At 37.8% G+C, this 23405-nt stretch overlaps 1 protein-coding gene across 3 annotated transcripts in view; it reads right to left on the reverse strand.

Moving 5' to 3' along the window:
* Positions 1 to 23405, reverse strand: part of FRYL (FRY like transcription coactivator) — a 248264-nt gene that overhangs the window by 194826 nt on the left and 30033 nt on the right. For all 3 annotated transcript variants that reach the window (XM_087434284.1, XM_087434283.1, XM_087434278.1), the window contains exon 2: positions 16877 to 17052. The gene's annotated coding sequence lies outside the window, so the exon portion shown is untranslated. The remainder of the gene's footprint in view (positions 1 to 16876; positions 17053 to 23405) is intronic.

Genomic DNA, 23405 nt, shown 5'->3' on the forward strand with positions numbered 1-23405 from the left:
TTGAGGAGCTGGCTAGCTGTTGATGGAAGAGCTGTTTGAGTAACACAAGAAGGCTTAACAAATATGACTATTTCACTGAAGCCTCCGAGCCATAATTTCCCAATGTGACAGGCTCCAAAGTTGGGTGCTATCACATACCCTTTCAGTTACACAACAGCGCCTAGCTTTATCCCAAAAATGGTTATCTTGGGCTTGCCTCCTCCTCATGTTTATGAAAGAAAGTACTGTGTCAAGGTAAGGTTTATACTGATTGACAGTTCCTCTCATTCTAGAAATTTATAAAGGATAATAAGCAATTTATTCAGATCAAGATCCTCTGTATAGAAAATAATACATTTCAAAGTTAGTAACAAAACAACATTCCAAATCAGTTTGGTCACTATGGATGACCATATAGAACATGCCACAAAGCTTAATCCTTCACATTCCAGTACACCCAGTAATTCTAAAAGGACTTGCATACAAAAGTCAAAAAGTCCCACCCCACTCCACCAATAGGCTTTATTCTTCACAGTGATTAAGTCAGTCTGAACAAATTACAAATACAGAAGGGTACAATTCAGAACTGGTTCACTACACCCTAAGAAATGGTGCCCTAGAAATCCAAACTAATTAAGTACCTAATAACAATAACAACAACCACCACTAGTCACTGAGGCCCTACTATGTGTGAGAAACCAGGTTAGGTGCTTTACACACATTACTTCATTTTAACCCAAACAAACCCATCATTTCTGTAAATGTTCAACTTTGCAGCTGTGGAAACTGACAAAGCTAGTAAATGAACTGAGAAATACAGCACATCTGGATTCTTTTATATTTTAAAAGAATAAGCTGTTATATGGAGTTATGTTAGATAAAGTTCTCAAATTAAAATGTAATTATCATTTCAGTGTTTTTATATTGATTCTGAATCTCAGAACAAAAGCTAGAGACCTTTCAAAAAAAGGATAATTAAACATAATTAACAAACAATCTATCTTAAATATTTCATAAAGAATAAGTTTGCCTTATTGAAAGTAAAAAATAGGGAGAAAAAGGAGAAATCATACATAACCGACAAATCACAGAAATGCTTATATTAAGACTAAATTCAATCCTCTTCTGTTAATGCCTTACTATTAATTTAAAAGTCCACAACAACTTTATAAAGAAAAGTGACATTCCCCTGTTTCAGCCACAATTCTTAAAATAATCTTTAACCTAAAATACATGTTTCCCAAAGATGGATGCTCACAATTTAAACACAGTGATAATTCAATCAGCTGCAAATTCTGCATCAGCAGTTTCTACATTATTGGGAAAACCTGACGATGTATATAAATGTCAACTGCCATATCTGTGGTTTAAAATGAAACTTTCCTCCACTCCACTTAAATCATCCTTTTTCTTCTGGATCCCTGCAGGCCTCTTTTCCTTTATTCCTGCTCTATGTTGAGAGAATATTTGGTCCCTAGCTCAGTTTAGTCAAGTTCAGGGTCATGGGAATAATACCTTTTGAATGTTGTCTCTGGACCGACATCCCAATTTAGATTATGCTCTTCTTGTTAATATGATTTGAATTTATATTAAAGTTCTTAAGACTAGATGTAAACACTAAATGAAAGATTTATCAGAATAAAGCAAAAAGGAAAAAAAATTTTAAGCTTTCTAGAAACCTAATACCAGGTACAGTATAATAAATTAAAAAAGACATAATTCTACTACCTTCACTGATCCCAACTGTATATCAAGCTAGTTAGTGAAGGACACAAACAATGAATAGGACATTGGCTATGACCTTAAGGAATTTCTCCCGTGGTGTGACTCATTCAGCTCTAGAACCATCCCTCCCAAACTGTCCTAGAAGGAGAGTGTTGTAGAAAGTTCCAATATGGTACAAATGGAGTTATTACAAAACAGCAAATGCTTACCTTTTAATACATCGGGCTTCTGAATTAATGTTGTGATTATATTTGAAGCTATAACACTCATGTAGGATTTGAAATGAGAGAGGAAATAAGAAGTGGAGAGTGCAGAGTGAGGAACTGAGTCATTTCTCCCACCTCACCAGGTTTTTTCACCCTTGCTACTAGTTACATAAATCCTACGTGGAAAGCAGTATTTCCCTTATGACAATTTTATCTTTTAAGCCTTTCATAAAGCTGTCAAACTATGAGCTACATGAAATAATTTTTGTTTTATAGATTCTCAGTTTTAAAAGTAAAAGCTTTTGGGGCCAGCCCGGTGGCACAAGCAGTTAAGTGGGCGCGCTCTGCTGCGGCGGCCCGGGGTTCACCGGTTCGGATCCCGGGCGCACACCGACGTACCACTTTTGTCAGGCCGTGCTGTGGCAGGCATCCCATATAAAGTGGAGGAAGATGGGCACAGATGTTAGCCTAGGGCCAGTCTTCCTCAGCAAAAAGAGGAGGATTGGCAGATGTTAGCTCAGGGCCAATCTTCCACACATACACAAAAAAAATAATAAAAATAAAAAATAAAAGCTTTCATCACTCCAAACCAAATGCATTATGATTGAAGATCATAGTACCAAATGATGATTTGATTCTTACCTATAAGCATCTGCCATGGTTAATGTTTCAAAGTAAATTAAAAAAAACAAAAAACAACAACGTATTCCAGAATCTAAGACTTAATGTCCTAATTTAATCTTAAGCAAACTCATTTAAAATTTCCATTATGATATTGTTACTTTAAAATAATATAACCAAAATACTTCTCATTAGTTAATATTATTGAAACACCAAAAATTTGAAATGTGACTTTAGGAAATGTACTTTTAAAATAGGTTTAAAAGGCTTAGTCCCTACTGCATTTCTGAAGACAAAAATAAATCGCATTCAGTATAGAACCAAAATTATTATAATCTCCCAACTTTTTTATTTAGTCACATATAAAACAAATCTGTATAAACCTCATTTCAATTATAATTTCAGAGAAACGACCTTATATGAGAAAGCAGCACAATGTATGTAGTACAGTTACACAATACTAAGCTATAGTAACTCAGACAAGGTGAGTTAACCTCATTTACAGGAAGAAAAGGAGAGAGGGAAGGAGGATGGACTAAGAGAAGGAGAGAGGAAAATTTGTAAGAATAAAAAAAGATGGAGTACATAAAAGCATTTTGCAAGTTTATAGGTAAATAATAATAGTAAATAATAGTACCCTTCTCTTCACAAAAGAAACATACTGGCTGGACCTGATATATAAACAAAATCACATATGAGAATCAAGTACATTAATCTTTGTCAACATGCAGACTACTACATTTAACCTAGCAAGATACCTGGTAAGAAGTTAGCCAAGCAGACACTTAGTCCACAAGATACCTCAGGCAAAAGCAGAGATACATTTAGATATGCTACATACTCATGATTTTATTGCCCATTCTCCACCACCATGGAAATTGAGTATTTACTGCTCTAAATATGCCACTACCCCCAGTAAATCATAAGAACTCTCTGATATTGCCCTATAAACATATTTTTGTCAAGCTAGTGTAGAGAGTATAAGTATTATTTGATGTTCACTGAACTGTAGAGAGTGTTTCAAAAGGCAAGTGAGACTTTCCTATCTCTAACTAAGGTCACTGGGGCCGGCCCGGTGGCGCAAGCAGTTAAGTGTGGGTGCTCCGCTTTGGTGGCCTGGGGTTCGAAGGTTCAGATCCTGGGCGCGCACCGAAGCACCGCTTGTCAAAACCATGCTCTGGTGGCGTCCCATATAAAGTGGAGGAAGACGGGCATGGATGTTAGCTCAGGGCCAACCTTCCTCAGCAAAAAAAGAGGAGGATTGGCATCAAATGTTAGCTCAGGGCTGATCTTCCTCACAAAAAAATAAATTAAATGAGGTCACTCCCTGAAGGTTCAATACAAGATATTTGTAATATTGTACTTGAGACTTGTCTCTTTTACAAGAGATTTCCAATGAGTGATCTACCACATGGAATGCTCCCTAATCTCAGACAATTCAATTCAACAAGTATCTATTGAGTTCCTATCAATTACAAAAATGAAAAATACACAATTCTTTGCACTCCAAATAAATATATGAATATAGTAATACAACATAGACTGTGATAAATCTCAGAACTGACGCATCCACAAAGGAAAATAGGATATATGGGTTAAAAGTCAACCTGACTGAGGGGATTTAAGAAGGAGTAGGGGAATAGTTAGGATTAGAGCAGAGCCTTTAGAAAAAAAAAAGAAAGGGGAGACAGGGTTCTGGAGGCAGAGATGTCATGACAGAAGATGAAAATGAGCTAAAGAAAACAGGTAAAAAAGTATCAGTCTGGGGCTGGCCTGGTGGCCTAGTGCTTAAGTTCAGCACACTCTGCTTCAGCAGCCCGGGTTCAGTTCCTGGGCACAGACCTACACCACTCATCAGCCATGCTGTGGCGGCAACCCATATACAAAATAGAGGAAGATTGGCCAGAGACGTTAGCTCAGGGCAAATCTTCCTCACGCAAAAAGAGGAATGAATGGGAACAGATGTTAGCACAAGGCGAATCTTCCTCAGCATAAAAAAAAAAAAAGAAAAAGAAAAAGTATCAGTCTGGTTGCCGAAAAGAAAGTGGTCTCAGAGGAGCAGACCTTGAGGCTTAAAGAAAATGATAAAGGCTTCAATTTCAAGTGGGCTTTCACTTTTCCACAATGAGAGGGTGTATTAGTTAGGGTTCAGAGACTACAGAGAAACAGAACCAACAGGATATACAGTCATGCACCATATCACGACATTTCAGTCAACAATGGACCACATATACAATGGTGGTTCCATTAAGATTAGTGCCATAAAGTCTAGATGTATAGTAAGCTATACCACCTCATACTGTAGAGGAGGAAGAAATTTTCCTCTACTCTTCCAGGTTCTTCTGGCTGGTCTAAGAATTAAATTGACATGAGATAGATTAACAGGAGAAAAACAAACAAAAGTTTAATAACGTGTATACGGGAGAACCAAGTAACTCATCAAAATGCCCAAAGCCCTCACCTTAAACATCATCCTCAGCTAAAGACAAAGAAGGTGTTGGGGTTGGGGAGAGTCAGGAACTTCAAAGGGAAGGAAGGCAATTCACAAAAGGGACATGTTCGGAAAACAAGTGTTTCTTTGGCCACGCAGAAACAGAAGAACAAAGAGGGAGCCCAACAAACAAGGTTTTCTAGCTTCCACTCTGTCTACCACCTAGTTCGTGTTATGCTAAGGTGATAGCTTGCTTCCAGAGACAATCTGAATTCTTTTAGGCAGTTAAGGGGGCGATAACAAGAAAAACTTTCTGAGCCTTTTGTTTCTTGAAAATAATCAGCCTAAAATAATCCTCATGTTAAAGAGACATATTTTTGGGTGGCAAATTTTGCTCACCTTCAGTATACTCTATGATGTTCACACAACAAAGAAATCGCCTAATGATGCATTTCTCAGAACACATCCTCATCATTAAGTGACACAGGACTGTATATTGATATACAAGAGGAGATTTACTATGGGAATTGGCTCACACAATTATGGAGACTGAGAAGTCCTACAAGATGCCATCTGCAAGCTGGAGAACCACGAAGGCCAGTGGTATAATTCAGTAAGAGTCTGAAGGCCTGAGAAGTAGGGGAGCCGATGGTGTAACTCCCAGTCCAAGGCCAAAGGGAGTGGAGGGTGCTGCTAGTGTAGGTCGTGGAGTTCGAAGGCCCCTGAACCAGGAGCTCAAATGTCTGAGAGCCGGAGAAGATGGAAGTCCCAGCTCAAGGAGAGAGAGCAAATTCGCCCTTCCTCCATCTTTTTGTTCTATTTGGATCCTCAACCGATTGGATGATGCCCACCCACATAGGTGAGGACAAATCTTCTTCCAGTCTACTGATTCTAATGCTAATCTCTTCCGGAAACATCCTCACAGACAGACACAGAAATAATGTTTTACCAGCTCTCTGGGCATCCTTTAGCCCAGTCAAGCTGGCCAAATGCTTGACACATGAAATTAACCATCACAGGGAGCCACCATGAGTTTTTGAGAAAGAAAGTGATATGAACAGACCTGTGAGTTCTAAAAGTTATCTTCTGAAGCAGACTGGATGGGGAACAGAGACCAACACAGAGTGGGGCCAATTTGGAAAAATCCATTGGAGTAGTCGGGATAACTTGCAGAACTAGAGCAGTGGCTATAGAAATATGGGAGGAACAAGCAAAGCACTAAAGTAGAACTGAAAGAATTTCATAACTGAACAAATGGGGCACCATCACTTTTCACAATTACTACCCTAGTCTTCTAACCAGGCTCCTAACCAACTTCTACATGCACCCCTGCCAACATATGACCCCCACCATAGCAGAATGATCATACCACAAAGTAAGCCAGATCACATCTCATGGCCCTCCACCCCTTCTCTCTATATGCCAGCCACACTGGTCTTTTCATTTCCTAGCACTTCAACTTCTTTCCTGCCTCAGGACCCTTCCACACACTGTTTCCTATACCTGGAAACTGGCAGCCTGGCTTTTTCCACCACATTAACCCTAACAGGACTTCAAATCTCAGTTTAAATGTCACTTGCTCAAAGAGGCTATCCCTACCCTCTCCATTCTAATCACGTGTCCCAACCTTTAAACTCTCTCTTGAAACACTAACTACACATTTAGACATGGATTTGTGTATACATTTGTTTAACACCTATTCTGCCATCAGACCATTCCCTGAGAGTTAAGATTATGATTATTTGTTAGCCAGTGCCTGGCCCAGTGCCTGGCACCTGGTAGATGCTCCACAAATACTTGATGAATCAATAATAAATAAACCACAAAAGATCCCTTCAGGTTCTCGACTAGGAAAACGGTAATGCCATTACCTGGTACACGGAACACAGGAACATCAGGTTTGTGGATAAAGTCGAATTCTATCTGGGGCATGCTGAGTTTGAAGAAACAGTGGAAAAGGTCTGAGGTGTAGCAGTGGCGTCATCAAATATAGGTGTACCACATTTTATTGCACTTCACTATATTGTGCTTTGCAATACAAATTGAAGGTTTGTGGCAACCCTGCATCAAGCAAGCCTATCAGCACCATTTTTCCAACAGCATTTGCTCACTTCGTGTCTCTGTGTCACATTTTGGCAATTTTCACAATACTTCAAACTTTTTCATTGTTACTGTGTTTGTTATGGCGGTCTATGATTAGTGATCTTAGCTGTTACTATTGCAATTGTTTGGAGGCACCAGGAACCACACCCATATGAGACAGTGAACTTAATTGATAAATGCTGAGTGTGTTCTGACCGCTCCACCGACAGACCGTTCCCTTGTCTCTCTCTCTCTCCTTGGGCCTCCCTAGTCCCTGAGACACGACAATATTGAAACTAGGCCAATTAATAACCCTACAATGACCCCTAAGTGTTCCAGTGAAAGAAAGGGTTGCACATCTCTCACTTTAAATCAAAAGCTAGAAATGATTAAGCTTACTGAGGAAGGCATGTCAAAAGTTGAGATAGGCTGAAACTAGGCCTCTTATGCCAAACAATTAGCCAAGTTGTAATGCAAAGTAAAAGTTCTTGAAGGAAATTAAAAGTGCTACTCCAGTGAACACATCAATGATAAGAAAGTGAAACAGCCTTATTGCTGAGATAGAGAAAGTTTTAGTGGTCTGAATAGAAGATCAAACCAGACACAACATTCCCTTAAGCCAAAAACTAATCCAGAGCAAGGCCCTAACTCTCTTCAATTCTATGAAGGCTGAGAGAATGAGGAAGCTGCAGAAGAAAGTTTGAAACTAGCAGAGGTTGGTTCATAAGGTTTAAGGAAAGAAGCTGTCTCCATAACATAAAATTGCGAGGTGAAGCAGCAAGTATTGATGTGTAGAAGCTACAGCAAGTTATCTAGAAGATCTGGCTAAGATAATTTACGAAGGTGGCTACACTAAACAATAGATTTTCAATGTAGACAAAACAGCCTTATATTGGAAGAAGATGCCACCTAGGACTTTCATAGCTAGAGAGGAGAAGTCAGTGCCTGGTTTCAAAGCTTCGAAGGACAGGCTGACTCTCTTGTTAGGGGCTAATGCAGCTGGTGACTTTAAGGTGAAGCCAATACTCATTTACCATTCCGAAAATCCTAGGGCCCTTAAGAATTATGCTAAATCTACTCTGCCTGTGCTCTATAAATGGAACAAGAAAGCATGGATGACAGCACATCTGTTTACAACATGGTTGACTGAATATTTTAAGCTCACTGTTGAGACATACTGCTCAGAAAAAAAGATTCCTTTCAAAATATTACTGCTCATTGACAATGCATCTTGTCACCCAAGAGCTCTGATGGAGATGTACAATGAGATTACTGTTGTTTTCATGCCTGTTAACACAACATCCATTCTGCAGCCCATGGATCAAGGATTAATTTTGACATTCAAGTCCTATTATTTAAGAAATACATTTCATAAGGCTATAGCTGCCATACATAGTGATTCCTCTGATGCATCTGAGCAAAGTAAATTAAAAACCTTCTGGAAAGGATTCACCATTTAGATGCCATTTGTGAGTCATGGGAAGAGGTCAAAACATCAACATTAACAGGAGTTTAGAAGAAATTGATTCCAACTCTCATGGATGACTTTGAGGAATTCAAGATTTCAGTGGAGGAAGTAACTGCAGATGTGATGGAAATAGCAAGAGAACTAGAATTAGAAGTGAAGCCTGAAGATGTGACTGAATTGCTGCAATCTCTTGATAAAACTTTAACAAACAAGGAATTGCTTCTTGTGGATGAGCAAAGAAAGTGATTTCTTGAGATGGAATCTACTCCTGGTGAAGATGTTGTGAAGACTGTTGAAATGACAACAAGGAATTTAGAATGTTACATAAACTTGGTTGATAAAGCAGCAGTTGAGAGGATTGACTCCAATTTTGAAGGAAGTTCTAATGTGGGTAAAATGCTATCAAACAGCATCATGTGCTACAGAAAAATCCTTTGTAAAAGGATGAGTCAATCAATGTCGCAAAGTTCATTGTTGTCTTATATTAAGAAATTGCCACAGCCGCCTCAACCTTCAGCCACCACCACTCTGATCAGTCGGCAGCCATCAACATCGAAGCAAGATCCTCCACCAGCAAAAAGATTACAATTTGGGGAAGGCCCAGATGATGGTTAGCATTTTTTAGCAATAAGGTATTTTTTAATTAGGGTATGTACATTGTTTTTTTAGACATAATGCTATTGTACACTTAATAGACTACAGTACACTTAATAGACTACAGTATAGTATAAACTTTTTTTTTTCTTTTTTTACTGAGGAAGATTTGCCCTGAGCTAACACTCCACTGCCAATCTTCCTATTTTTGTATGTGAGCCGCCACCACAGCATGGCCACTGACAGACGAGTGGTGTAGGTTCGCACCTGGGAACCAGACCCAGGCCGCCGAAGCAGAGAGCGCCAAACTTAACCACTAGGCCACAGGGGCTGGCCCTAAACATAACTTTTATGAGCACTGGGAAACCAAAAAATTCTTGTGACTCGCTTTATTGTGGTGATCTGAAACCAAACCTGCAATATCTCTGAGGTATGCCTATACTGAATAATCACTTAGCCACAAAAATAAATGTAACGTTAATGGAAAAGGATGATAAGCAAAATAAAGCAAGCTAAAAGCAGATTAAAGAATACCTCTATTTAACTGGCAGGAAGAAGAAAACAAATAGACAAAAGGTTGATATACCTACTATGTACAGAGCTTATAAAACAGAAAATACCAACAAATCTAGAGAAAAGAGGGCTAAAGAATTGGACAGGTAACAGAAAAAGAAATGCAGATGCCTCTTAACCATATAAAAATATATTTTATCTCCCCCATAGTGAGAGATGGAAATTAACACTATAATGAGATTCCATTTGGCAAAAAAAACAAAACTTTGACAACATATTCTGCTGACACAGTTATGTATAGACAAATAGGAACTCTCATATGTTACTGACAAAAACACAAAAAGGTATACGTAATTCTTATGAGGCTAAATCTGGCACTATCTAGTAAAACTGCATACTCATTTACCCTTTGAAACTGTAATTCCTATCTAGGAATCTGTCCCAAATATACAATAACAAAATATAAACTGACATACATATGTATAAGGTTATTCATTGCAGTGCTATTTACAAAAAAATTAGAAACAATCCAAATACCCATCAACTGGGAACTATTTAAATAAACTACGGTACATTCACTCAATGGGATACTATGTAGCTATAAAAATGAATGAATAATATACTACTAAGGAGTGATTTCCAAGACACATTAAGTAAAAAAAATCAAAGTATATAGTATTCTACCATTTATATAAAAACAGAGGGATATGAATATACAGCCTTATATTTAAAAAAAAAAAAAACGGAATGGAAGAATAAACTGAAGTTTTTCAGAATATAATTACTTAGAAGGGAAGAAGAGTAAAGGATAGAGAAAACAGAGATAGAAGCTAGACTTCTCTGAATAAGCCTTGTTTTGTGATTTGACTTTGGAACCATGAAACTATTATCCATGATTATAAAACAAAATTACATTTTAGAACAGTTATTAAATATCAAAAATAAAATAAATGAACTTAAATATATATCCATTTGGTAACATAACTATACAGAGAAAAATTATCAAGACTGATGTAAACAATATGGTATGGTATTCAGCCTCTGAGAGGGGCCCAATGATCCCCATCTCCTGGTATTCACACCCTTATGTAATCCCTTCCTCTTCAGTATGGACTGAATTTACAGACTTGCTTCTAAGAATGGAATGCAGCAGAACACCAATGTTCACATCAGCATTACTCACAATGGCCAAAAGGAGAAAATAAATGTCCCTTGATGGATGAATGGATAATCAAAATGTGGCATATATATGTGATGGACTATTATTCAGCCTTAAAAAGGAATGAGAGACTGACACATGCTACAACATGGATAAATTTTAAAAGACATTTTGTTGAGTGAAATAAGCCAGTCACAAAAGGACAACTATTCTATGACTCCACTTATGAAGTACTTAGAGTAGTCAAATTCATAGAGACAGAAAGTAGAATGGTGGTTGCCAAGGTCTGGGGGAAGAGAGGAATGGAGAGTTGTTGTTGAATGGGTACAGAGTTTCAGTATGGAAAGATGGAAAAAGTTCTGGAGACGGATGGTGGTTGCACTACAATGTGAATGTACTTAATGCCAATGAACTGTACACTTAAAAATGGTTAAAACAGTAAATTTTAGGGGCCGGCCCCGTGGCTTAGCAGTTAAGTGCACGCGCTCCGCTACTGGCGGCCCGGGTTCGGATCCTGAGCGCGCACTGTTGCACCGCTTCTCTGGCCATGCTGAGGCCACGTCCCACATATAGCAACTATAAGGATGTGCAGCTATGACCTACAACTGTCTACTGGGTCTTTGGGGAAAAACAAAAGGAGGAGGCTTGGCAATAGATGTTAGCTCAGAGCCGGTCCTCCTTGGCAAAAAGAGGAGGATTAGCATGGATGTTAGCTCAGGGCTGATCTTCCTCACCAAAAAAAAAAAAAAAAAAAAGTAAAGTTTATGTGATGTATGTTTTACCACAATAATTTAAAACAAAAGAATACAGCGGGGCAGGCCAGGTGGTGTAGTGGTTAAGTACGCACACTCCGCTTCGGTGGCCCAGGGTTTGTGGGTTCAGATCCCTGGCGCGAACCTACACATTGCTTATCAAGCCATGCTGTGGCAGGCATCCCACATATAGAATAGAAGAAGATGGGCACAGATGCTAGCCCAGGGCCAATCTTTCTCAGCAAAAACAGGAGGATTGGCAACAGATGTTAGCTCAGGGCTAATCTTCCTTACAAAAGAAAAAAAATGAATGTAGCATATGTGATGTCACTCTAAGAACAAAAAGGTCATGGCTTCCATCTTGGACATCCTTTCTCCCTTGCTCCAAGCCAACAAACAGCTACCATGTTGTTAGCTGCCTTGTGGAGAGGCCCAAGAACTGGTCTCTGGCCAACAGCCAGAAAGGACCTAAGACCTGCCAAAAATTACATGTGTGCATGAAAGCACCCCAGAAGGTTCCTTTGTGCCCCCTCTAACTGCCCCTTGGGATGAATGTGGCACCAGCTGACACCTAGATTGCAGCCTTATGAGAGACCCTAAGCCAGAGGCACACAGATAAGATGCACCCCACAGAAACTGTGAGATAATAATGTTTGCTAAGCCACTAAGTTTTGGTGTGATTTGCTACATATCAACAGATAACTAATACACACAGAACTTTAACTAAACATTCCTAGGAGAATGTGTCCTAAGTCCAAAAAAAGAATTGCAAATCCCATTGTTGGGTATATATCCAAGAGAAAAAAGTGCATATGTCCACCAAAAGCCATATACAAGAGTGTTTACAGCAACTTTATTCATAATAGTCCCAAACTAGAAGCAACTCAAATATTGGAAAATGGATAAATAAATTATGGTATTTCACACAGTGGAATACTATACAGCAAGCAAAAAACATCCTACTGTTTCATACAACAACATGAGTAAATCTCACAGGCATAATATTGAGCAAAAGAAGGCAGAAAGATACAAAACTTTAAAGTTGGTATGCTATTCTGAGACTGTTATGTGTATAATTGGGGTGCTATAAATGAGTAATTATGTAATGTTTTAATTATATTATTCCTGATGTCATTGAGAACTAGGATTCTCAGCTGAGAAAAAGATAAAGATGCAAAATAAAAAAGATTAAGTAAAAATCTTATAGTGCTGAAACTATATTGGAAGTATTACTATGAATTCATGAGGTACCATATCTTTATAAATTTTTTTCCTAGTTCTGAGTACTAAAAAGGCCTAGAAACCATGATCAATCCATTATCAATGAGAAGCCCTGGAGCTCAGATTGTAGTGTTGAAATTCCATTGCCCAGTAAGGAATCTGGGCTCCCTGGAGAAATTGCTGATACCAGGTGCAGGGAGGAAATGTACATGATGAGCTTGGAACTCCTTGTCATACCAGATAATCAAGAAGCTATCAAAAACTACTGGAGACATGTCAAAATAACTCACTAAACAATTTTAAAAGACTCCTACTGGCCAATGATTAATTTAAGCATCAGTAAGGATAAAACCCACAATGAATTTTTTAAAAACATCCAACATGTTGGGCCGGCCCCGTGGCTTAGCAGTTAAGTACATGAGCTCCGCTGCTGGCGTCCCGGGTTCGGATCCCTGGCCCGCACTGACGCACCGCTTCTCTGGCCATGCTGAGGCTGTGTCCCACATACAGAAACTAGAAGGATGTGCAGCTATGACACAACTATCTACTGGGGCTTTGGGGGAAAAATAAATAAATAAATAAATAATTAAAAAAAAAAAAACATCCAACATGTTTAAATTTAAGAGTCCATGATGAATCCAGGAGAGAAGGGGAGACTAATTGGTCACTGTTGGAAAAGGCTAATATAACCAACTCATTATTTTAAAATTAGTAAACCAAGGGAAACTAGCAAGCTTTTATCCAACCTTTCCTATAAAAACCTTACTACTAACTAACAGGTAGTACATGAGGAACAGTTTCTCTTTATATAATATTCCAACTAATAAATGAACAGTAAAGTTATAGTATTAAATATCACTATTCTGCAACCTCTAATGATTTAATAGACCTAAAGCAGAGAGTCTATCACCTGTTTTTGTAAATAAAGTTTTACTGGAACACAGCCATGCCCATTCATTTACATTTGTCCATGGCTGCTTTCTCATTACGACATCAGAGTTTAGTAGTTGCAGCAGCAGAGACAAAATGGCCCAAAGAGCCTAAAACATACACTGTCTGCCCTCTTACAGAAAAAGTTTGCCAATCTCTGATCTAAAGCATTGAGCGCAAATGGCAACTAATCAGCAGAAAAAGAGAGACAACTAAATGTTGTGTGCACCAGACAGATACTTGCCAAAAGACATAGACTTTCCAAAAGAAATCAAACCTGAATCTGAGCAAGTCTCTAAATCCAACCACCAATTAACAGGAGATACAAAGGAGAGATGAGTGCTGTGCTTAATCACTTCGCAGGAATGTAATTAGGAACATCCACATCAACAGGACAAAGATCCGATCTGCTCAACAAATAAATTTTAAGGACAAAGTGTGTATGTGAGTTGGGGGGGGGGGGGGACGTGCGGCAGCATGGGGACCAGGACAGGATACCATGTGACCTTAAGAGAAAAATCAACCGACTGCAATGGGGGGAGGGCTTATCTCAATCCTGATCCAATCAGGCCAATTGCTTTTAAAATGTATGAGAAAATTAGAATTACCACTGACTGGATATTTGATTATACTTGAATTGTTGCTGTCTTTTTAAGGGTAATATGGTATTGTGGTTACATTTTTTAAAAAGAAGGTCTTATACTTTAAGGATGCATACTGAAATACAAATAAATTATATGAAGTCTAGGATTTGCTTTAAAATAATACAGGAGTGGAGGGAAGTCAGTGGGAGATAAAAAATTAGGCCACGACTTGATAATTACTGAACCTGAGTGATGACTACAAGGGGGTTCATTATAACTAGTCTGTTTACTTTTGCATATATTTAAAATTTTTCATAAATAAAAATTTAAAATAAGGCAAAACATTTCTTCTTCAGACACACACACACACAAAATCTGGAGTAAAAAGAACAGGTCAAGAAGTATGCTAGATAACCCCAAAGAGGCAACTTGACAGTGCCAAGGGTAGTGTCATCAAGGAATGGTAAGAAGCCAATTTTGAAAAGAACCAATTTAGAGGTCAAGTAAATGATTGCTGAGTAGATGCCAAACTTAGTTAAGCGACCTTTTCCAACTGCTTCAAGCAGCTAGAACTAGAAAAAAAGACTATATATATGGCAAATTAACTTAGCTTTGGGATTTGGTAAAATAGATTCATTCCTCAGAAGGAAAAGGGCAAAAGAATGTAAGATGCTGCTGCAATTATGATCATGGGGTTTGGGTGAGCAAAAAGCTAATGAGGCTAGGAAACAGCTAACTTGATTAGAAAAGCATGAAAATGCCAAGAAACTACAAGTCATAACAAAGACAGTGAACAGACTCAGAAAGTGTGACATGATCGAGGGTTATGATCATGAGAGGGAACTTTTCAAGACCTCAGAATTGGAAGTGTTCCAGGTGGTGATGAGGTCGAAGGCAAGAAGTGATGGGCTATGAGTAGTACACAGAACTTTGCAGCTCTAGTTCTGCTGAACTAATGCTGGTTTACCAATTCTTTCCCGCTACCAGCCAAAGAATCACACCTTTCTCCCAAGCTCATTTCAGAAGCTATCTATATTTTTTAAAAGGGTCCCAGGATTGGAACCACTAGTCTGGAAAGATGTAGTAACCCTGGAAAATGATTAAGGTGAAAATGATGGATGTTAGACAGGTCAAGGCAGCATGATGAGAGCCACTAATATAAGAGACAGAAAAGGAACATCTGAATCAAATGAAGGAAAATTCTAGAGGTCAACAGAAGAGAAGGATAAGAATGTAGAGAGAAAAGAATAAAAGACATCAACTTCAAAAGAAAACAATTAATTGAAAATGTTCTAATAGTAAGGACCTTATTCTAACCCCATAATTCAAAGAAAATAGTCTACAAAAACTCTATTAGATAGATAGGGAAGAAAAAGTAACCTCAAAAAAACAAACATTAATTTGTTCATTATTGTCATAAAGTGTTAGGTATATGAAAGCACCAAAAAACCTTATAAATCATTTAGTTTAACTCACTCATTTCATAGAGGAGAAAACCAAGGTCTACTAAGGCTAATTAAATTGCACTCAAGAATGTTACGCATGGGCCGGCCCGGTGGCTTAGTGGTTAAGTGCGCGCACTCCGCTACTGGCAGCCCGGGTTCAGATCCTGGTAGCGCACCAACACACTGCTTCTCCGGCCACGCTGAGGCCGCATCCCACATACAGCAACTAGAAGGATGTGCAGCTATGACATACAACTATCTACTGGGGCTTTGGGGGGGGAAATAAATAAATAAAATAAAATTATAAAAAAAAAAAAAAGAACGTTACGCAATTAATGATTAGAACTGGAGCTACAATGTACCCCATTCTTCACTCAACCTCCCTGCCTTGCACCCTCATCTAACACCTTGGTTTCCATTTTGTGACTTACTTCTTTACAGTGCTAAATGTCATTATATATTTTCATTCATAAATAGCAGGCATTTGGTAAATATTAGTTGACTGACACTCAAAATGAGCCTACTTCAATAATTTTATTTTAAAGGTCTCCCATTTCCGCAACTTGTTCTGCTCAATTTTACTCCTCTGCCTCCCTCCCTCCCCTCCCCTCTCCAAAATATGTTCGGAGTAAATCTCAGAGATGTTCAGAAAATGTGTCGGCTAACTAGCACCCATGCTTCCAAAAAGTGTCAGAATACAAAAAGGCACACACAGTGCCATGCTATAAAAAGTAGAGCTGGCATTACACACCTCTTATCATTTCCATAAATGTGTACATAATTTACAATTGCTACAAAGTAAGAAGATGTTCTTGACCCAAGGGACTCAAAATACCTAAACAGATAGGAAAAGACAGTTAACAGGATAAACTACCTATTAAAGAGTATATGAAGTACACACACATAAAGTTGTTTACGTATTTTTATATTTTTCTTTAAAAATATTACATATTATACTCTATCCAGATTATAACATGGAGAGAATGTTTTGAAGCCTCCAAAAACCTAAAGATGTGATTTTTAAAAACTTAACCAAAAAAACAAGTGCAGGTATTACTCACATGTAAAAAGAGAAGAAGGCATAAAAAGGGGGAAGGCAATCTAAACAAAAATTGTTTTACAAATTGCTATTATTCTTAACAACAACAACAAAGATATATCCTTACCACTTAGAAAGGGTTGTTGAGGCACAGAGTTTGTAGAAAAGACACCAAATGTGGAAAGGATCCATCTAGAAGCTTTTTCAATCCGGAGCTTGTACTGTATAGGCACGCAAGTGGGCACACTGGTGCAAAGCAGTAGTGATTCACCATGTACAAAGCATAATATGGAATGTTAAAGGCTGGAAGACAAAAAAGAGAGAGAGAAAAGAAAGAAATATGGTTAGTTATTAGTAACAGTTATGTTTAAAACAAAAATTTAACATTTAGCACTTTTCATGTAACATATAAAATGAGAATTACTCTTTTAAAGGTTCTAATTTAAATATTTTTCAGGGGGCCGGCCCCGTGGCATAGCGGTTTAAGTGCACGCGCTCCGCTGCTGGCGACCTGGGTTCGGATCCGGGCCGCACTGGCTCACGGATTATCAGGCCATGCTGTGGCGGCATCCCACATAAAGTGGAGGAAGATCGGCATGGATGTTAACTCAGGGCCAGTCTTCCTCAGCAAAAAGAGGAGGATTGGCACAGATGTTAGCTCAGGGCTGATCTTCCTCACAAAAAAAATATATATATATATTTTTTCACTACCCATAACATCTTTCTCAAGTATATTATAAATTTCCTCACCATCTGAAAATAATTACCTGTTTCTTGATGACACAAGAGCCATCATCAAAAGAGTGCTCATACAGTACTTGAAGACATATACATTATGGGACTTGGGGTAATGACCCTAGAACTACCTTTCTTTCAAAAGGTATCCCAAGAAAGAAGCACTCTCTGTTGCTGGTGGCAGTGTCAGTATCTACAAAATTAGGAATGCAGCTATCCTTTGACCCAACAATCCTCCTTCTGGGACATTCTCCTACAGACATAATTGCACACTCACAAAATAAAGTGTACAGCAAGATTATGATGGGATTATTTATAAAAGTGAAACACTGGAAGTCACCCAAGAGGACTACGATACATCCATAAGAAGCAACACCATGTGGCTATAAAAATGAATAAGGAAGCACTCTGTACTTCTGTGAAAAAAACAGAAAAAGAACCCAGCCACCATGCTGTGAGAAAGCCCAAGCCACATGAGGAGGGGGGAAAAAAAAAGACCAGAATATATTAAATAAGCAAGATACAGAATTTTTATATATAGTATGTTATATTCTGTGTTTAAAAAAGGGAAGAGGGAGAGGGAAATAAGAATATCTACTCTTATTTAATATTTGTAAAAAAATGCACTGTAGAGGCCAGCGCCATGGCGTAGTGGTTAAGTTCAGCATGCTCCACATCGGCAGCCTGGGTTTGCGGGTTCCGTTCCCAGGCACAGACAGATATCACTCTTTAGTCATGTATTGGTGGCGACCCACATACAAAATGGAGAAAGACTGGCAACAGATGTTAGCTCAGGGTGAATCTTCCTCAGCAAAAAAAAAAAAAATGCACTGTATAGATACATAAGAAATTGGTAAAAACAGTTATCTATAAAGGACAGTAAGGAAACAGGGATGGGAGTTACGACTTCTCCATCCGTCATTGACTTCTAAAACATGTAAATGTTCAAACAAAATTAAATTTAAAACAAGTCTGCCAAATACTTGATTCTTACTCTTTCATCCCTTTTTCATAAAAACAAGAGCTGTTGTATGATCAGTATAACATGCTACTTTCCTGAAAAATCAAATGACAAGTTATTTTCTTATCCTTCAGAAAAACCCTCCTCTCTGCTACTGGTAGCAATTCAAGTGCCTGCTATGCACTGGCACTATATGCATCAGTGAACAAAACTGAAAAATCCCTGCTCTAGTGATCTTAAAAGTGAATTGTTATCCGTTTACTCATTGCTAGTGAACGTACAGTAAGAAATGCATAAATACATTTCTAGAGGAAATGTAAATTTGACAACCATTTGGTAAAGCAATTTGTGAATAAATAACAAAAATCTTTAAAATGTTCATAGCCACTGACTCAGTAACTACACTTCTGAGAACTCAAAATGCAGACGTAATTTTATATACAAATGTTTTTTACATTATTTATAACAAAAAATTGTAAGAAATCTAAATGTCCAAAATTAACTAAATTATGATGTACTCAGCAGATGGAGTATTATGCTGCAGTTAACCTAGAAGTAATTTCTAGTTAAACATGGTGGATTAACCACAAATATTTATCCCCACTCTGTCCCAGGGCTCCTCTGAAATAACTAAAATTTTAAAATTTAAATAAATAAAAGAACACAAAAGCAAAGAGAACAGAAGATGCATTTTTTGATAGGATAAAATTAAAATACGATTTTAAAAAGTAACATGGAGAAATGATGTTAAACAAAAAAAGGCAGGACTCAAAATCATATATAATTTTGGCCATATTTTTAAAATTACATTAAAATGTAGAGGAAAAAATACTAAATATTATTTCTAAATAGTGATTTAAAATAAGTGATTTTGGGCCGGCCCCGTGACTTAGCGGTTAAGTGCGCATGCTCCGCTGCTGGCGGCCCGGGTTCGGATCCCAGGTGCGCACCGACGTACCGCCTCTCCGGCCATGCTGAGGCCGCGTCCCACATACAGCAACTAGAAGGATGTGCAGCTATGACATACAACTATCTACTGGGGCTTTGGGGGGAAAAAGATAAATAACTAAAATCTTTAAAATAAGTGATTTTATTCTTTTATGCTTTTCTATATTTTCCACATTTTCTCCAAAGAGCATTTATTACTGTTACAGGCAGAAAAATAAAATCACTTTAAAAACATATATATGGGCCGGCTCCGTGGCTTAGCGGTTAAGTGCGCGCGCTCTGATGCTGGCGGCCCGGGTTCGGATCCCGGGAGCGCCCCGAGGCACCACTTCTCCGTCCAACGCGAGGCCGAGTCCCACGGACAGCAACTAGAAGGATGTGAACCTATGACATACAGCTATCTACTGGGGCTTTGGGGGGAAAAAAACTGAATAAATAAAATCTTTAAAAAAAAAAAAAAAAAAAAACCACATATATATACCCACTAGGATGGCTATAATCAAAAAGACAGATAATAACAAGTATTGGCAAGTGTTCAGTTGGAACCCACACACACTGCTGGTGGGAACATAAAATGGTACAGCCACTTTGGAAAACAGTCTGGCAGTTCCCTCAAAAATTAAACATGACCCAGACATTCCACTCCCAGGTATATACCAAGAGAAATAAAAAGATACACCCATGCAAAAATATGTATACAAATCTTCATAGTAGCCTTATCTGTAATAGTCAAAAGGCAGAAACAACACAAATGTCATCAACTGATGAATGGATAAATAAAAGTGGTATATTCATCCAACAGAATATTATTCTGCCTTAAAAAGTAATGAAGTACTGCTACATATTACAACATAGATAAATCTTAAAATATTATGCTAAATGAAGGAAGCCAGTCACAAAAGGCCACATATTACATGATTCCATTTACATGAAATGTCTAAAATAGACAAATAGAGAGAGAAAATAGATTAGTGGTTGCCTAGGGCCAGGGGGGAGGAGATGGGGAGTGTCTGCTAATGGGTACAGGTTTTCTTTTGGGGATGATGAAAATGTTCTAAAATCGATTGTGATAATGGTTACACAATTCTGTGGATATACAAAAACCCTGAATTGTACATTTTAAATTGGTGATTTGCATGGTATATGAATTATACCTCAATAAAGCTGCTATACTAAAAAAATATATATATAGTCTAGAATTTCTTCACTACTTACCAATATTTCACTTACTATTCCTTATCACCTTGCAACACTATATAATGGGAAAAGCATTGGATTCAAAGATAAAACCAGACTCTTGCCAATCCTAAGACCACGGACAAGCCACAACTTTCCAGTTTCAAATTTCCTTTTGCAGGGAGTGGGGAGTCCTCTCTGGTACACCATCTCACTTTTCTCCCAACAATTGAGTTGCATGCCTACCAAGAGTAAATTATATTTGTTCCAAAATCTGTTTATGCCAGTTGTATTTACTATAATTATGTAATCTAGTAAAATACATAAAAAATATGAGCACAAAAAGAAAATGCTGTCTCTGAAAATTAAGCTGTATAATTTGAAAAAGGCAAGTCACTTTAAAAATGTCCTAAAGAGAAGCCCTCAGCTATATATCAAGATGAAGTATAAGCTTTTATATAGTTATCAATTATAAAATATTTAAGGTATGTATATTTCTTATGATTCCTCATTTTAAACAAATTTTCTGTTTCACCAACCCAACTACTGGTTGGTTATACAACCAATATTGTGTGAGAGATTCTACTCTATATAAGTTATTTGTTTAAAAGACTAAGATAAGAACACCACTGTTATTCTATCTCATGCTCTAAAGAGTGATGGTTGACCCTACGTTCTCTCTTGGAGAAGTTGAAACCTTCTATTCTTCAAGTGCCCAGGCCCATTACAGCTCCGTCTTCTCTATAGATATCTTGTCTCTTAAACCGAAAGAGGATGCCTCATGCAAACTCTTCAAATTCAATTCAAGGCTGCAAAAGTCCTGCTTCCTGTGCTCTTGGTCTTTCCAAATCCTCCTTTATCAAAGCTAAACCTACATCTGACCTACATATTCAGATGGACCATTAAGCCAAAAAAAAAAACTTACACTCATGCTCCGCAGACTCCTTTATTTATTTCCTCTTACCACACATTTGTGCCTCTACGTTTCTCACCTACCAACTTATCCTCAATTACCAGTCATTTGCACTCTGACCCCAACGACTAGAATACTAAATAGCCTTCCTAATGACTTCAAAAGAATTCCAAGTGGTCATTCTAACTTGTTTCTAACCTCCTCTCTCTCACTACTCCAGTGCACCTCAAATATTGCTGCCAAATGCACCTTCCTAATACACAACTCTGATCATGAAACTCTCTGGCTTGGTAATTCAGTGGTACACCCAGTGCCTAAAGAATCAAGTCCAGAAATTCAATAGCCTCAGAGTCAAGGTTCTAATGGAAGAGAATAAACTGCTAGCCCATCTCCCTAATGTTCTCTAGACTATAGTCAGGCTGAATTCTGCTCTGTGAAAACACTTCCCATCCATCCTTCCACTCCAATCTTTCTTCCATTTGGAATGCCCTCCCTTCCATTTCTATGCATTGAAATTCCTCTATAATCATTTTTAAAGTAGAAAATCACTTACCAACTCAGAGCCTCGAGTTTTTCAACTATAACACCTTCAAGGGCTGTTTTATAAGAATTATAAAGTGTTACAAGTATTATAAGTATTATTAAGTATAATCTTAGAACAATAGCCAGCAGATATCACTCAACAAATGTTACTGTTGCTCATGCAACATGAGTACTCAATAACATATTGTCTAAATTGACATACAAAACAACAAAAAAAGTCTTTTCCAGCCACACTATACTCTTTGCTCCAAAAGCAACAGTTTAAGGTTTGAAACCTCTGGAAGTTAAGAGAAGGAAAATTTCTGATAATCAAAGTTTTCAGTTTATGGGAATCTCACACAGATTCATGATGTAAAAAGAGCAACCCACTATTTCATGATTCAATCAAGAACAGCTTGATTCACTAATATCTACCAAAAAAGGGGAGGGAGGGCAAACCTTACCAAAACAGATTAATTCTATCATTTACTTCTTTTAAAAATTGTGGTAAAATACAGGTAACTTGTAATTTACCATCTTAACCATTTTTAAGTGTACAGTTCAATGGCATTAAGCACATTGACATTGTTGTGCAACCATCACCATCATCCATCTCCAGAACTCTTTCCTTCTTGCAAAACTGAAACTCTGTACTCATTAAACAATCATTTCCCATTCCCCTCTCCCCTCAGCCCTGGCCACAAGCATTCTACTTTCTCTTTCTGTGAGTCTGACTACTCTAGATACCTCATATAAGTGGAATCATACAGTATTTGTCCTTTTGTGACTGGCTTATTTCACTAAAAGCATGATGTCCTCAAGGTTCATTCGTGTTATCATTTACTTTTTCAACAAGACCTTCAAAACCACACAAAGGACATGCGCTAAAAATACTCTAGTTCAAACTCATGGTTTAAACATACTCTATATTATATGGCACTACTTCACAGATTTGGATGACTCAAATTACAAAAAGAAAGAGAAAAGGAGAATAACATACTCGATAATCGTTATGATGCCAGGTATTCTGCTAGGTGCATTTCACACACTTAGGTCCACACAACCTGAAGGAGGAAGGTTTTTATTATTCCCAACTGGTAAAGGAGAAAAAGGAGGTTCAGAGCCACTCAGTATCAAGCAGGCCTCCCATGTCACTAGCCTATTTTCATCTTATTTTCACAGAAATTATCACTAATCAAAAAAACAAGTTGAGAATCACTACAGTAGTGGAAGGCTCACATTTATACAACAAAGTTGTACCTATGATACAACATAGTTTAGACACTAAACATCTTATAATCTCTAGCTTTTCTAAGACGTCTATCCATAGATACATTTCTTAGGTACTCGGAAATTGGGAGACTTTATTAACCACCAAAGATATATTTAGAGATTTTAGTG

The sequence above is a fragment of the Ceratotherium simum genome, chromosome 8 (genome assembly GCF_057802395.1).
Source record: "Ceratotherium simum simum isolate JZ-2026a chromosome 8, ASM5780239v1, whole genome shotgun sequence".
Classification (NCBI taxonomy): domain Eukaryota; kingdom Metazoa; phylum Chordata; class Mammalia; order Perissodactyla; family Rhinocerotidae; genus Ceratotherium; species Ceratotherium simum.